We start from the raw sequence: 4,710 nt of genomic DNA, 5'->3' as shown, positions 1-4,710 counted from the left end.
TTTTTTGGTTATTGTTGTTGTGCCATCGAGTTGGACCCGACTCATAGCGACCCCTCCTTGGGTTTCTGAGGCAATATCACTACAGAAGTAGATTGCCCCATCTTTCTTCCCAGGAGTGGCTGGTGGGTTTGAACCGCCAGCCTTCTGATTAGCAGTCAAGTGCCTTAGGCACTATGTTTTTTTTGGTAAGGGTAGTAAATGCTAACCTCTACAAATGCTAACCCCAGGTGTAGAGGTTAGCATTTACTACCCCTACCAAAAAAAAAAGATTTCTATTTGGAGAGGGTGCAATTCAATTATAACAGAGTCCATTGCTGTGGCCTCTGGGCCAGTCCATCTCACTGAGGGTCTCCCTTATCCTCACCAGTCCTCCACTTCACCAAACATGACACCTCCTCCAACAATTGATCCCTCCTGATAAAGTCCAAGGTAAGAGAGTCAGACAGTGTTCTGTTGTGATTCAAAATGTTTTCACTGGGTAATTCAGAAGTAGATCAGCAGGCCTAGTCTGTCTTTGGCTGGAAGCTCCACTGAAACCTGTCCACCATGGGTGACCTGGGTGGTATCTGAAATACCAGTGACATAGCCTGCAGCATGAGAGCAATATGCAAGTCACCAGGGTAGGACAACCAGGAATGTACCTGTTTGGAGTTTATTTGTTTGGATTTTACCTTCATAAAAAATAAACCTTTATTGTGTTAAGCCGGTGAGGTTTGGAAGTTTCTCTGTCACGGCAGTTTGCATTGCTTTACAACTACCTTTACAAATAAAGAAAAAAAAGATGTTCAAAGAAGTTGAACCAGAGAGCAGCTATCAATAGCCCCCCAGCCGAGACCCCCCACCCTGTATATTCCTTGAGCTCCCACCCTTCATTTCATCTTCCCTTAATAGCTAAGTTTCTTGAAATAGCAGGCTCCATGTGTTTTGTCTACTTCCTCATCTCCCACTCATTCCTCATTCCATAAAATCTAGATCTTGTCCCACACTTTACTGAAACCATACTGACATCCTAGCTGTTCAAATCCATCTAACATTTTTCAGCCCTTACGGAGTGGGCTTTAATGTGCAGCAACATGCACACTTTAAGAAATACTACTTTTTAAAATAATAATAATAATCTCTTTTTGAGCTCTCTTCCCCACTGGAGAGGTAGGAAATTCAATTTCAACTAATATGTTTGGGGCTCCCTTCCCAGACCCTCGGTCATGCAAGATTCAAGAAGGTTTTACATATCACAGTACATGTTGGGGAGGGTCTTTGCTCTATAAATGTCCAAAGTGACATGCTCTTTGTCCAGGCCATCAGCTTCCTTTAAGGGTGGGTGGCTTCCCTCCTTCTGTTGCAGTTCAGGCACAGAAGTCTCTGCCTTGACAAAAAGACTGGATGTTTCCTAAGACAGATTCTGTCCCTGCCACCTCCCCAGGGGGTTGTAAGGGACACTGCCTTGGGCCCTCACTTGTTTGAGAATCCAACAGGCCTCAACTCCCTCCCCTATCCTTTAGGTCACTCTCTTCTAATTCTTATACTCCAGTTTCCTCTTTTTGAATGCATGCAGGCGAAGGGAAATTCCTAATCTCCAAACTCAAAATCGTTGCAAGGGCAGGGGAAAGGTGAAAATCTCTCAACACACATACTCAAATTAATGTCTCAATAAATTATCTTGCAGCACTTTTCTTGCTTGGTATCTCTGAGGCTTCTAACAACGTCCCTTCCTTGGAAGCCTCTCCTCCTTTGAATTCAGGTTTTCCTTCTTTCGCTCTGGTTATTGTTTCTTCGATCATCTTTGCTCTGCCAATCTCTAAATATATAGTGTTTACTGTTCATTTGTTGTTATTGCTTTCTCTATTTTCATTTTTGCTTTATTATTCCTGAAACTATTTTTGAGAAATTATGTACTCTCCTTGTATATTTTCAAATTGACATTTTAAAATATTCATCCTAAGCCTAAATAAACCAAAACCAAACTCACTGCCGTTGAGTGGGAACCAACTCATAGCGAGCCCTCTTTGGGTTTCCGAAGCAGTATCACTACAGAAGCAGATTGCCCAACCTTCCTTCGAAGGAGTGGCTGGGGGATTTGAACCGCCAGCTTTCTGGTTAGCAGTCAAATGCCCTAGGCACACCACCAGAGCTCCTAAGCCTAAATAGGTGCAAAAAATGAATTTTTAAGCTTATTGTAAATATTGACATTTTAAAAGAAAACTGCTATATGGACAGTGCCTAAGGCATTTCACTGCTAACCAGAGGTTGGTTCAAACCTACCAGCTATTCCTCTGAAGAAAGATGGGGCAATCCACTACGGTAAAGATTTACCGCCTCGGAAACCCAGTGGGGGTCGCTGTGAGTTGGAATATACTTGATGGCAGTGGGTTTGATTTTAATGGAACCTAAAAAACATGTGAATTCCTATAAATCACTCTCATTCATATCTAAAAATACCTGACCAAGGCCTTTTTTTGAATTTTATGTGGTTTATTTTTCTCTGATATCATATTTCATTTCTCACAGAATTTAATCCAAATGCAATATATTTTATACTTTAGACTCTTTTTATTGATCAATATCTTACCTCTCAGCAAAAAAGATAGAATAAAAAAGTATAAATTAAAATTTATGGCTGTGTTTCCTGTGGCCATAGGTATCCAGAGTGAAGATTTCCTCTGGATTGAGTTATCATTTCAATAGTTATTGGTATACAATTGATCAAAACATATAAATATTATAAATGTGATAAAAAAATTATTAAACATAAAAATGAACTCTCACCTCAGCTTCCCTGAGGTATAACTTACACACAGAAAAATTCACCCATTTTAAGTGTACAGTTTGATGAGTTTGGGCAATTTGTTCAGCAAACCAACACTACAAGATATAAAACATTTCCTCAGTCCCAAAATTTCCCCCTGCTTTTTTGCAGCAACCCCCTACTTTAGCTCCTAGCCTTAGGCAACAACTGATCCATTTTTTGTCATTATAGTTTTGCTTTAAAAAATAAATTTTTATTGGAAATACATCTTTAACTGATGGGGCTGGGAGTATTTTTCCCCTTAATTTAGGCATCTGCTGGGAAATATTTCTTGTTGTTTGAATGAGATAAGGTTTGGCATCAATTGTATTCCTATATTTTATTTTCATGTGTGTAAGCTCTGAGAAAACATATTCACTTAAAGAACTGGGTAAGAAAGGGAGAAATTTTTTTTCTAGCAATGTCTCAACTCTTTGATATCTCTATGAGTTATGCCAAAATTCACACAGTGATCGATAGTCACAAACTGTTTTCAATGATTTGACTGCTGACAACTCAATAAACAAAGAATTGGAAACCCACCTACATGGCAAAGGGTTTTGTTACATTGTCAGTAGAGTCATTCACTTTCTCAGAGTCAATACCAATATTTCTCACTGCTCATTTGTTTGAAGTCCCAGAGATTTTTCAACCTCCAGGATAATGCAACATGGTTTTATGAATGTAAGACTTTCTTTGGGAGAAAGGCAATTGTGAAATGATTGAAAGGAGACCAGTTGTCCCCACCCCACGCTTCCTGACAGGCACATTCTCAGGCAGAGCAATTGCAAGAAGGAGAGTTTACAAATGCAAGCTGAAGATCTAGAAATGGATTATCTTAAAACATCCAATCTCACATACCATTTGGAAAGTCTTCACACACCCCTATTGTTGTTGTTAAGTGCCGTCGAGTGGGCCCCAACTCATAGCGACCTCTCCTTGGGTTTCCAAGGCAGTATTACTACAGAAGTAGATTGCCCCATCTTCCTTCTGAGGAGTGGCTGGTAGGTTTGAACCACCAGCCTTCTAGTTAGCAGTCAAGTGCCTTAGGCACTACGCTACCAGAGCTCCTGGTCTTCTACATACACAATGAAAATTCTACCACTCATCTGAGTTTAAAAACCTTTGCCTTAAATAGCCATCATTACTTTGGGTTTACACCAGGTCATCTTCTTCACCTACTCTAGTTCTACACATTCTCCTTATGTGACCTAAGTCCACAGTGTTGGCCTCAACTACCATAAATAACTCCCAAGTTCACTCCCAACTGCCATAAACCAAACCAAACTCCTTGCCATGCAGATGATTCTAACTCAAGAAGAGTCTGTGGGTTAGAATAGAATTGCTCCACAGCTTCCTTGTAATATTTACAGAAGCAGACTGTCAGGCCTTTCTTCTGCAGAGCTGCTGAGTGGCTTCAAACTGTCAATCTTTAGGTTAGTGTTGTTGTTGTTATGTGCCATCGAGTTGGACCCTGCTCATAGCGACCCCTCCTTGGGTTTCAGAGGCGGTATCACTAGGGAAGTAGATTGCCCAACTTTCCTTCTGAGGAGTGGTTGGTGGGTTTGAACTCCCAGCCTTCTGGTTAGCAGTCAAATGCCTTAGGCACTATGCTACCAGAGCTCCTCTTTAGGTTAGTAGTTGAGCACAAACAGCTTGTGTCACCTGAGACCTCTTCATCTACCTAAATCTCTTCACTCAAGCTCAGACCTCTAACTTGATTCTAGGAACGATGTATTTAATTGACTGTTCAACATCTTCACTTTCTACTTTTCTGATTTAGGTTTGATATACTTTGTTTCTACTTTTCTGATTTAGGTTTGATATACTTTGTTTCAGGAGCTCTGGTAGCATAGTGGCTAAAGCACTTGACTGCTAACCAGAAGGCTGGTGGTTCAAACCCACCAGCCACTCCTCGGAAGGAA

The sequence above is a fragment of the Orycteropus afer genome, unplaced genomic scaffold (genome assembly GCF_000298275.1).
Source record: "Orycteropus afer afer isolate SDZICR_OR568_19922 unplaced genomic scaffold, OryAfe1.0 scaffold00028, whole genome shotgun sequence".
Classification (NCBI taxonomy): domain Eukaryota; kingdom Metazoa; phylum Chordata; class Mammalia; order Tubulidentata; family Orycteropodidae; genus Orycteropus; species Orycteropus afer.
Note: the sequence above shows the minus strand (reverse complement) of the source record.